Source organism: Mesoplodon densirostris, chromosome 9 (genome assembly GCF_025265405.1).
Source record: "Mesoplodon densirostris isolate mMesDen1 chromosome 9, mMesDen1 primary haplotype, whole genome shotgun sequence".
Classification (NCBI taxonomy): Eukaryota; Metazoa; Chordata; class Mammalia; order Artiodactyla; family Ziphiidae; genus Mesoplodon; species Mesoplodon densirostris.
Window position 1 is genome coordinate 98011127 of NC_082669.1, and position 12888 is coordinate 98024014.

At 42.2% G+C, this 12888-nt stretch overlaps 1 protein-coding gene across 2 annotated transcripts in view; it reads right to left on the minus strand.

The window, feature by feature from the left end:
• DGKI (diacylglycerol kinase iota) overlaps positions 1-12888 on the minus strand; it is a 466299-nt gene that overhangs the window by 49071 nt on the left and 404340 nt on the right. The window lies entirely within an intron of this gene.

Consider the following 12888-nt stretch of genomic DNA (forward strand, 5'->3'; position numbering starts at 1 on the left):
TAGAATTTTGAAGGGAGAGGCAAGAAACCAGGAGGGAGGGGTCCTCTCCTCTAAATGATGGGCCTGCTGGAGCCCATAGCAGGGAGATGACCAAAGGCAAATGCATGAGTTTGGTAGTAAAGCTACCAAACTTTATATAACTAATATTCATACGTAGTCATAATATAACTAATATTTATGTGACACGATGACAAACGTTGGGGCAAGAATGATTCAGTGGGTGCAGGGTGGTTGAAGGACGATTCTAGCTACTTTGGGATGCCCGATACCACTTTACTTTATCTACTGATCAGAAATATTTTTGTCCATTATGTGAACAAACAGTACAGCATAAAGACACAGGAATAATGGTGAGACAGCCTTGAACTTCCATTGGGTGGCAAAGTGAAATCATTTCAACCTTATAGGTCTCTTCAAGTAGACTTCTGTGTGTGAAAACTACAGTGTCCCCAGATCTGGTGGAGAGAAAACTGGCATCTGAGTGGTGGACACGGGAGCAGAGGGAGAGAACCTGACATAATACTAAGTCATCACTGCGGTGTTGGCTGCTTGAGAAACACTGCTGGGCCTCCTCAGGTGGAGCTGATCTATCCTCTCCCTGGAGTCCCCCTATTTCACACTTTCACACACCAGCCTTCCCACTAGGTTGTGAGCTTCTTGGAAACTAGGACCATGTCTTACTTAGAACATAGTGGGTGCCTGATTAAAATGTGTTAAATTGCATTAATTTCAGCACCACACACTAGAGTTCGGACTCAGACACACTCTGGAGCTCCTCAGAAATCACCACGTCACCTTAAAACCACCTTTGAGTTTGCCAGCTCCTAGGTCAGCTGTGAGGGAAGGGTCTAGGGAATGACCTGAAGCTCCAAATTAGTGACAGCGTGGGCACTCTCAGAGCCAAAAGACATCCTGTGCCCCCTGCAACAGAGATGACCACCATCAAACAAAGGGGCAGAGGGAGCTGAACAGAGGTGCAATGGGATTGACATACACACACGACTACATTTAAGATAGATAACCAACAAGGACCTACGGTATAGCACAGGGAACTCAATATTCTGTACCAACCTAAATGGGAGAAGAATTTGAAAAGAACAGACACATGTATAGGTATAAATGGATCACTTTGCTGTACGCCTGACACTAAGACAACATTGTTTATCAGCTCAACTCCAATATAAAATTAAAAAAAAAAGAAATTAGAGAATTTTTTAAGTTGCAGAGGGCATGAAAAAAGAGTCAGCAACAAGGAAACATCGTCACTCCTGGTGTTTTCTGACAGGACGGAAGCAAAGCATGTCTTGGATGTTTTGCAATTAATTTCTCACAGAGCTATAGGAATAAAGGAAAATCCATACCAGTGGACCACTAAATGTCTCAGGTGGAAGGCCAGTGAGGGTTTTTGCTGCCTCTCTGTAAAAGCAAAGCACTAATATTAAATCTGAAAAATTCCAGATGGCTCTTGAGAGCCCCAAGGGGATGCCTTCTGCGGTATGTCCAGGCAGTGGGGAAGAACTATTGATTTCAGACTGTTTTCTAAGGATTAGTCATGTTGAGTTTCTGTGCTGAATGTCTCCCACACACCTGGGTTTGTGGAATTTTAAGACATATGGAGTATTTCAATCCTCACTCAGTATTTCACCTTTCACTGGAGCGAGTCACTAAATTATTCCACTGAGACATGCACATCATCCATTATTGCTGGAAATGGGCATAAAAAGTTTTCTGGAACTTAGCTCAGGAGAGAAGAAATATCATGAAATCAGCAGTATAAGTTATTTTTACAACAGAGAGGTTGAATCCCTGGAAGAGATAATGTTCCTTAACCTGACAACAAAGGAAGGAAAGAAAGCTCACTGCTTATTCCTCCCACTGCACCTGAAAGACTTGTGGCTTTGTCCCAGCCTGTTCATTCTCCTCCACATGCACTTTATCTTGGAGAACCTATCTGCTCTCACAATGCAGACTATTACTTCACTAGCGCTCAAATAGCTCCAGGATTTAGAGTTTTCCTCCTCACTTCTTTCCTCATCCCTAGTCTTTTATTATGGGCTACAGGATATTTATACTTGATTTTGCTTTGTTTTATTGATTTTGGTATTGTTTTACATTTTTATTTACATTCATTCAAATTCAGCAAAGACACGAAAACAAAAACTCAAGACCCTCATTTAAAAATCTCTCTCCTATTTTATTGACTCTGAATAATTATTATTCAGATTTGAATCTTTCCCTTTATGTTGATTCAAACCTGAATAATAATTATTACTTGAGACCCTTTTAAGTACCAGGCACCGTGCCAAGTGATGTGGATCAAAAAACAAACAAGATATCAATTTCAAGGAACTCATAATCTAGTGAAGGAGGAAAATATGTAAACAAGTGATTATAGTATAATAAAAAATGCAATAATCAAAACGTGTATGAGTGAAGGGGTAGCACAGAAGAGAGGGAGACCAATTCTCTTCCAAAAAAAGTAAAAGGTGGCTTCAAAAAGCAAGAACCGGCCTTCCCTGGTGGCACGGTGGTTGAGCATCCGCCTGCCGATGCAGGGGACGCGGGTTCGTGCCCCGGTCTGGGAGGATTCCGCATACCGCAGAGCAGCCGGGCCCGTGAGCCGTGGCCGCTGAGCCTGCGCGTCCGGAGCCTGTGCTCCGCAACGGGAGAGGCCGCAACAGTGAGAGGCCTGCGTACCGCAAAAAAAAAAAAAAAAAAAAAGCAAGAACCATCTGAGCTGGGCTTTGAAGGATAAGTAGAAGCCTATTAAGTATGAAAAAAGAACTCCAGTTGGTGGCAACAGGCATATGAAATAGGGGTAGAGATAGGAAATTTCATAACATGTTATCAGATATACAAGCAACTCAGTGTTGCTCAAATGTAAAAGAGTCATAAACATCAGGACTAAAGACAGAGGCGGGAGGGGCATTTCATGTAGGAGCTGAAGGACCAGTTTGAAGTGCTTGTTATTTACCTTCTAAGCTACACAGAGCAAAGTTCTGAAGCAGAGAAGTCACACATTCTCACCTGTGCTTTTGCTCGGGCAGTTGTAGCGAGCAGACTACAAAACAGCAAGAGTAAAGGCAGAAGACAAGCTACAGACTAGTGTCGCAAAACTGCCCCGTTAGTATCTCTGCTCTTCAATCCTTTTTGAAATTCATGGAAAATAACAGGGAGAGTAAGAAACAGAAAAGGAAGTATCATCTTTGGCTAAACTAGAAGATGTCCCTAAACTGAAATTATTATATATGAAGAAGAGCAGCGAAAGTATAGTAAAATTGGACCAACTTTCAGGGAGACAGAGTGTTTCAACCTTAACTGAGGAGACATGAGCTACATCACGGACCACAAAACCTATGGCAGAAAGCCCTCCGCTCTGAGCCATTCAGTAGCAGAATCAAACCCTGGAGGAGAGAGCTGCTAAGAAAGAGTCTGAAGACAAAAGATTCAAAGTCAAGCTTCCGGAAACACACCAACCCACTATCCCTAATTATCCATCCAAACTAGCGGTTCCAAAAAGAACTCACCCAATACAAATATGAGTAATGAACAAAAAGGAACCATCATGACATCTACACAAAAACACCCAGAGAAGAGAGCAGGACAAGGATCTTCCGAAAAACAAAACTCAGGCTGAGAACATCCTAGAAAGATGATGGCACAAAGCAGGTAAAAACTGTTAACAGGGGGCTTCCCTGGTGGCGCAGTGGTTGAGAGTCTGCCTGCCGATGCAGGGGACACAGGTTCGTGCCCCGGTCCGGGAAGATCCCACATGCCGTGGAGCGGCTGGGCCTGTGAGCCGTGGCCGCTGAGCCTGCGCGTGCAGAGCCTGTGCTCCGCAACGGGAGAGGCCACAACAGTGAGAGGCCCGTGTACCACAAAAAACAAAACAAAACAAAACAAAACTGTTAACAAATCTCCATGAAATGGATAAATGGAATAAGGAAAGGAAGGGAGGAAGGAAGAAGACAAGGGAGGGAAACAGAGTCTCTGTGAGCAGAAACTTAAAGAAGAAACACAACAGTCAAAAAAATAGCTAAAAGACTACAGCGGAGGAAAACAGCAAAGGTTTGCCCAGATCTCTGAACTATTAAGTTATAGAAAAACCCGTGGGCTTTCCCACAGTGTCACTACTGCAGTGGGAAAAAAGGGATTAAGGGGAAGTGAGTAACAATTAAAACTATATTAAGTAAGAATCCATTCACTTATTCATCACTTCAAATATCTGCTTTGTGGAAGTGTTTTGCTTTTTAACCACTTTGATTTACTTTTCCATAATTTTAATTGGAACACTTGCTAGTGAAAGTCCCCTTCCCAATGTTAACCCTGCTTAATTGAATATCCATATTTTTCTTTCCTTTTAAATGAAGGCAAGACTTCCCCAGCTAGGGTACACATGGGAACTGGAAAATAAGGGAAGCCTCAGGAAAATAAGACACCATTTTTAGATGGGGAATTATAAAATTTAACTGGTAAAATATTATTTTTATGCTGAAACAGGCACAGCCATATTATGGATCCCAAAGCAAAAGTTGCTTGAATTCTTAAAGCAATAAAGTTAAAAAAAAAAAAAAATCTGTGTTTGAAACAGTCAGCTTCAGGAATGTCTCCAAGGTCCCCAAGGGGATGAGTTTGTTCTCCTCTGTTCCCAAGGAAAAGACAGAAAATACGAAATTATCCACTTAAATACAGCTATAACATCCTGGAATGAATTATTTTATAAGATTAATGTACGCAGATATCAAGAAGCTGAGGGAATGAGACATAGAGTACATATCAGCTGCGGCTGCTGTACTGGACAGCACTGCTTCTAGACCCTGTCTTCACTAAGACACAAGGAATGTCTAAGAAACACAAAAACGGTTGTGTAGATTGCCTTCCATCAGCATGTTGCCCTTCAAACCCTCTAATCTTTCCAGTAGGTCAGTCACAAGGCTGAAGGACACTGAAAAATGTGCCCAGTGTTCTACCAGTAATGTCCTAACAGTAAGAGCACAAGAGTGTCCTAGTTAGGATAGTGAAAGTCTTTAAGAAATATTGCACTACTTGCGATGTTTTACTGTTTTCCGTCAATAAACCTAGAACGGAGATGATGGGCATCATGACTAGTTCAGCCTTTATGAGCTGGAGAAATGCTTTGCAATACATTTTAGATACGGGCGTTTTCTTGGCAGCCTCCATGAAGTCTCCAAGCTCTTCCCAACACAATACCTTCTTTAAAAAAAATTAAAAAAATTAATTTTTATTGGAGTACAATGTTGTGTTAGTTTTTACTGTAGAGCAAAGTGAATCAGCTATACGTATACATATATCCCCTCTTTTTTGGATTTCCTTCACATTGAGGTCACCACAGAGCACTGAGTAGAGTTCCCTGAGCTCTACAGTAGGTTCTCATTAGTATCTATTTTATACATAGTATCAATAGTGTATCTATGTCAATCCCCATCTCCCAATTCATCCCACCCACCCCCTTTCCCCACCTTGGTGTCCATATATTTGTTCTCTACCTCTGTGTCTCTATTTCTGCTTTGCAAATAAGATCGCCTATACAATTTTTCTAGATTCCACATACATGCGTTAATATACGATATTTGTTTTTCTCCCTCTGACTTACTTCACTCTGTATGACAGTCTCTAAGTCCATCCACATCTCTCTTTTTTTATTTGAGTAATACTGTCCTGACTCCACTTTTCTTAAGCCTCTATAAAATACTTTGTTTTTATTTTTTTCATCTCATGGCTTTAATTCAATGGCATCCATGGCTTTCCTACTTGGCCCTTCCTTGGACTATCTGTATAATTCCCTCCCTTGGAGAGAGAGAGGTCAATAGACTATCCATTTTACATATTCTTTCCTAAAAATAGATTAGATGAATACTGGGGACCCACCTATATGGGTCTGTTACTTTTTGGAGAGAATCACCCACAAATGAATGTTAATCTCCTTCCCCAGTGTCCCCAACACATATACCCTCCACTGAGATTTTCTAAACCACCTCCTGATGGGGAGTTGGCAACCAAAGGGGCCACCACATAGAAGTGAGCTTGGAATAAAAATATAGGACAGATGTAAGAGGCACCTGAATAGGCACAAAAGCAGAGATTCATATTCTGAAAATACTTAGCCACGGATTATTTCTATAAGACTGTGGATGGGGGAGGGAGCTCGGAGATATTCATACCAACCCACAGGCCTGGCTGGAGGAACCAAGGCCCTTCATTTCCTGGTTACCATCATGCAATTAAAAGAGAAAACACAGGAGGAATGGCAGGGTGGTCTAGAAGCTGTGCTACCTCTAGACTCCGCCCAGCACACTGCAAATAAACCATCCTCGGCTGTGCAGTCCTCGTGAACAAGGCAGTCCATAACCACACACTGAAAGCAACTCTCTCTACATATATTTCACCAATTTTCCTTGTCATGCCTAACATTCCTCTTTACCCTCTAGTTGTTTTTCTTGTTTGTTTGGCTTTTTTGTGGTACGCGGGCCTCTCCCGTTGTGGAGCACAGGCTCTGGATGCACAGGCTCAGTGGCCATGGCTCACGGGCCCAGCCGCTCCACAGCACGTGGGATCCTCCCGGACCGGGGCACGAACCCGTGTCCCCTGCATCGGCAGGCGGACTCTCAACCACTGCGCCACCAGGGAAGCCCTACCCTCTAGTTTTTCGGATGAGGACCACATCAAAAACACTACTTTCTATAAGCACAGGGTGGATCATCCAACCTACTCAGGAAGAGAAAGAGAAGTATCTGGTTTCTAGCTTTATATCAACTCTGAATGTTGTTTCCCTGTCTCCTTTGTCATTCTACTTTCATTTCTTCTTCCCTCTCCTGACCACAGCCCTGAAAGTTCCCTGGGCTCATCTCATCCACCTTTCTTACACTTTGGTGAAAGCCAGTATCTCTGTACACACAGCCTCCCATCATGTGCTGATGCACCTGCTCCTACTGAAGAAAATCAAGAACATTCAGGCCTGGGCAAAGTTCCCCAGGTTGGACTCTGTTTCCTGCCTGGACCATTATTTCTAGTTGTCTGTTAACAAACTCTTGAGTAGTGTCTCAAGTGGAAACTGATTTCCCAGCTGGACATCCCTTCCAGGCACATTTCAAGGGTCCACACACCACTGCTGAAGAAACACCATCTTTGTTTTGCTTCTGTTTTACCTTGAACGGATGAAGCTACAGAAATTCAATTTATTTCCTGAAACTGTTGATGGACAAAGAACTTTCATTTAAGTCAAGCCAGCCAAGGGATGATTTAACATGGTCTCAAAGCATGGCTGTAGGTAATCATCTCTGGGCAACAGGCTTTTCCCTTGAGCTTCCCTCAAGGATATGCATTGCCTAAGGACTGCTATGCCCAACCTATGACATCATTTTGAGGGCTTGAGGGAGCAACAGTGAGATCATAGATCTAGCTGACATCTTCACCACCATCACTCCAGGCCCTAAGCATCTCTAACTAGATAAAATAGAACCAGAAATCCCTTAGCACTGAGAACCTCCATCAACTATACAATCCTCTCTGTTTGCTTTTCCTCCCTCTATTATGAATATTGCTATTAAGACAACGAACAAAGCACATACAGTAAGAGAGCGGGCGAGAATGAGAGCAAAAGAGATGAAAGGTACAGCAACCACACAAAGTGGCATTGAAATGAGAGAAAGACAAACACATTCTCTATTCAAGTGGTCACAAACCCATTCAGGGATTGCCAAACAGCCTCAAAGGTAACATTCACCACCAACAGAAGGGAGAGTTGTGGAAAGAGGAAAGAGAGAGATGGGCATTTGTATGGAGGTAGGGAAATAAGTTCCAGAACTCAAATAATAGAGGCTGCTTGGGGAGTTCTTCATTTGATGTAAATTTCCTCTAATCCTGTTCATGCTCATAATTTCCTATTAAGACTCTCCTATCCAAATATACACCCGATGATCCCAACGTGAGCTGTACTTGAAATATCCTTTTTAATAAGTTCCTGTGTTTAGTTATATTTGGTGTTTTGCAGACAGCACTGTTTTACCAGTAGCCTGTACGATTCAATTTCTTCTACACACCCTCCTTAATCAGTCTGCGGAGTGAGGAAGAAACTCCTAACGCCCTTTGAGCTTGAAATTTTACTGCCACCTACTATTCATCCCTAAGAACTGCAACAAAATGAGGGGAAGGAGTTTCTTTGAAATGCATGGTTAGAGATGAGGAGAAACGGACAAAAGTGGGAGTCGGCTACAAGAAGAAAGATTTTTTAAAAAGAGAGATGACCTGGAAGAACCTAATACAGACCAAGTTCATTAAACATGAAAAACTGACCATCACACTTTTTATTATGTAAAATATGAACACTCCGGGGAAATATTTTAACCGTTTGAAGATGTAAAAACAACAAAAAAAATTGTGCATCAGACATTGTACAATCATGCAGAAAAGACACAGATGTGATAGTTCATATTACAAATCGGTCTTTGCAATATAGTTGCCTGCCTAATTTCTAAAAAGGGATTAAAGGAATAGAAAAGGCATGTTATTCTAAAATCTGATCAAGGAAGATATACCTGCAGAGACCTGGTGGGGAGTATCAGCAGGGAATATCTTTTAGAAAGGGCTGCCGGCTTTAGGCTAATGACTCTGGGAGCCCTGGCCAACAACTGCCATTGAGACGCAATCCATCTGGAGTTTTGTTAAGTGTGGACGTTTTTTTTTAAAGCATAAGTTGAAACAGGAAGCTCTAAATTGTGAGGGCAAATCACATGAGTGCCACGTTCAGTATTAACACAAGAAATGTATACAAAATACCATCTCACATATCACATGATTCAGGATAGGCAATATCTACCTTGTGGAGCCAAGGCAACTGAGCAACGGCTTACCTGCAGTTAATTACTTTTATGAAATGCAATATGGATTTTTGAATCCAGCATTGGAAAATGGAAGAAAAAACAGGCGGATGTGGGAGCTGCTTTGGCACTTCTCCTGAAGATAACTATAATATATTCCAGAGGTTTTCCTATCAAAATCTCCTCCCACCTAACCCACTTCTCAGACGAGGGAATTCATGTTCAAAACACTGGCATGGGAAACAAAATCTCAAAAAAAGTCTCTCTCTCTGCCCAATTCTTCTGTGTCCAAGGAAGGTGCAGTTTCTAAGTGAGATATTATAAACAACCCAAAACAGGAAAGGAGCTCTAAGAGAAAACGGTCAATTGACGCAAATAAATCTGCTCCAAGAAGTGAAAACGGGCTCCACAGACTCCTTGAGAACAACTCAGTTAATCCAATGTTTGAATATTAAGCACCCCTACACGCTTAACCTGTGGCTGATACTGAACTTAGAACATTCGCACTTAGAAATCTCCCACTTTCAAGGAGATTCCAAGGGGGCTATTGGGTGAGGCTACCATTAAAGAGAGCACTGGAGAAAGTCGTAAAGTAATGTCTGTTGTTGTAGTTGCTCTTATGCTTGGTGATCAGCTCAAGAGCCAGAAAAGTTAGGAAAAGGGAAAACGTGGTCCCCATTTCCCTGAATTCCAAGTGAGTAGCTTCTCTACATTGTAGAGCTATTCCTTACCCTAGTCTCTTTGGGGTTGTGGGCTCAGAGGTCCCCAGAGGTTTCCGAGAGAAGTTCCACTCTGTACAACCTCCCATTTCCAAGAGCGATAAATGCACCCCCTTCACCTCCCTGACCCCACTCCTGAGCACACCAGGCGATAACTGGTCAATATCTCTCCAACCTGAGACTCACAGGCAAATACTTTTGGAAGGATTTCACCTAATTATCCTTCACCCTTTAAATCAATTTAATCAAATGATTCACATTGAGTCCGACACACTGAGAAAACAAGAGGTTTGGTGGGAGTTTGAGAAAGAAGCAAAAGGATGGACGGGTTATTTTGGAGGTGAGTGGTTAGAGAGGCTGTCAGGAGACAGCTGACACCTTGAAACAGACCTCCGAACACTGAATGCACTGGGCTCTGAGGAAGTGGGGCGAATGGGACGAGGAACAGAGGGGCAGGACACAGAGGCTCACTTGCTGTCCCCAGCGCTGTCTCACTGGTGTTCCCTGAAGGCCCGGTCCTCTCTGCAGAGGTCGGGAGGTGGGAAAGAGGGAGCCAGGAGCGAGCTGATTTCTCAGTGACCTTCCGAGGAGATGAGGGCAGCCTTTGAAGGGTTAGTCCCAGGACCAGCGTTGGAGAGAGGACTGACATGCAGAAATATTTCATGTCACAGATAGATGCACCAAAGTCATATTTAGGAGAAACTACAGCCTCTTCTCTGATTGTTAGAGCGAGAAACAAATATTTAGCTCAGATCTTGATGGGCACCCTTATAAAGTGGCAATCTGTGGGAAAGAGAAGTTGCCTCCCACCTTCCCTTCCATTGCCAAAACCTGCCATGGAAGCCCACTGATGGGGCATGTGTCGAGGACCATGGTCCACAGGGTGGCATCCTCTAAAAGTGACATGACAGGACATTTTGCATATTTGCCCCCTCTTGGAAAGGAAGGAAAATCATTGTTGGAGCCCTCAGAAGCTGTGGGCACTTTCCTGATGGCAGGGACATTTGCCAGCATTCCCAGGGGATGGTTCTTATCACTCTTGAAATTTTAATCCTGTTGTTTAAAAAAACTGGGCCCTTAAGGAGAGGTGTGGCCTCATTTTGTAGAACTAACATTCCCTGCATCTACGCCAACATTTTCTAGCTTGAATCCCGTCCAACATACCCTACATCCCTATTTTCCAAACTGATGAGATTTCAATGTCAAGTCCTCAAGGAAGATCCAGCCACTGTTTCAAGGAAGAGAGGACTGACCGCGCAAAAATGGGTTGTACTGTGACCCTGCAGCAGCACAGGGCTGCTCCCAGGGGACACACGACAGAGGAATAAGAGGGGTTCTCTTGTGTGTCCAAGCCTCCACTTGTAGCACAGTCACTGAAAACAAGACAAAAAAATTCCCGTTCCTATACTGGCATAACAATACTCACTCTAACTTCCCCAGTGCAGAGGGAGATGGAGTTATTTTCCCCATTTTAGAATGGTGCTTAAGTGATTTTGTTACAAAAGACTCCTGTTACTTCTGACCTGCTTTCCTTAATGCCCTAAGGCAGAGCGTGTTGTTGGAAGGAAATAGAAATCTCTTCTGTTTTGTTTTTAAAGAAGACTCAATAATTTCCTAAGAGGCCCTTTCCACTGCTCTCTACCTATTAGGAAACTCAGGAAAAGTGCTTTTCTACACAAATTGCCTCCATACTTCCTAATGCTCTGGCTTTGCCTTGTCTCCTTTAGTTGGAAATCTGAGAATTCTGTTCCATCCACAAAATTTTGATGGTTTATGGTTCCCCACATACCAAGTTTCTTCCCCTCCATCCAAAGAACATCCAAAACCTCTTCAAGAACTAAACTTCACTAACACAACCAAAATAATCCAGAGATACATGGGAGACACGCTAACATCTCACTGCATAGGCTTCTAGAAACAATTTTTCCTCCCTCCTCCCCTCCCCCCACCACTGTGCTCATCAACAGGGCACCTACAACTGCTAATACCCACCAGAGTTACCCTTTACTTGCTCACTTGTAAAATAGCAAGGGTTCCCTGAGTCAGGGATTCAGTGCAGCTTTATTATTTTAATATGTTAATTCCCTGGATCAAATTGAAGAGCAATTATAGAAAGAACTGAGCAAAATTTCTTATTAATTATTTTGCCCACGTAAAGGGACATAGTATCATTATGTGCTTGGCTAGAGAGGACAATGACTGGAGGTAAGTTAGGGAAAAAAGAAGAAAGGAAGATACATGTCAGCTAAATGGCAGTTTTTCCAGCTTGAGTGATTAGCCAGGGAGAGCAAGGTCCCTTCAGTCATGCAAGGGACCGTCTCTATCCTGAGAGCACTGATTTCATCTCTACGATATATTCCAGCAAAACCTGTTTCCCACTAAGAGGATTAATTTTCTCCGTCTTCTCTGATTGTGATGCTCGAAGGATATTTCCACAACCAAAATCACGGCCCAATAGTCTGTCTTCCTGTTGAGAACCTGGAGCTTCGACAATAAGCGCAATTAACCTTTTTTTTTTTTAGAGTCAGGCCATCACCTAACATTCCAAGAAGAAGCTGGGTGAAGGAAATAGCTGGAGACAAGAGAGGCATGAAGCTATTACTCCTATGTTCAGTCCAGAACTTCTGAGTTTTGGGAAGAGGTGAATTTCAGGGCTATCTTCTTGATAGGATGGTTCAGAATTATAGATTACACTAAAAAAGGTCAATTTTTCAGTTTAAAATATTGTTAGGTGTTTTGAATATCCCTAAATAACTTGCCAGGTTGTACAAACATCCTTAAATACACATTAGGTAGAGCGATGTGCAACTGTCATGGAGTATTGAATTATTTGAGAGGTATTTCTGGTGATATAATGATGAAAAGCAGATACCTGTTCATGGGCAAAAGTTGAAGAAAATAAGCATAGAGCCCTTAAAAAGCCTCTTTTTTTCCTAGTGGCTTGTGTTTTCATTAATTCTTTAAATATTCATCCTTTTCATATAAAAATAAAAAAGTAAAATCTGGAGAAAGCAGCAAATTCTCTTTCCTCTTGTTTCCAGAACACTCTATGCATATATCCATTATAGCACTTATCAGAGGGAACTATAATAATTGGTTTATTATTTCCCCTCTGAATATAAGTTCTTCAAAGACAATAATTTCTCATTTAGTTTTACATCGTCAATGCCTAGGTATATGTATTGCTTCTACCTAGAAGGTGCGGAATACATATTTTCTCAATAAATTAATGACTAAATGAATGGCTCAACCCATTTCTTAGATTCTAGTGAAGTCATAAATCAGACCAGATACATTATAGTTCAATTTTTTATAACTCTGTCTCTTGTTAG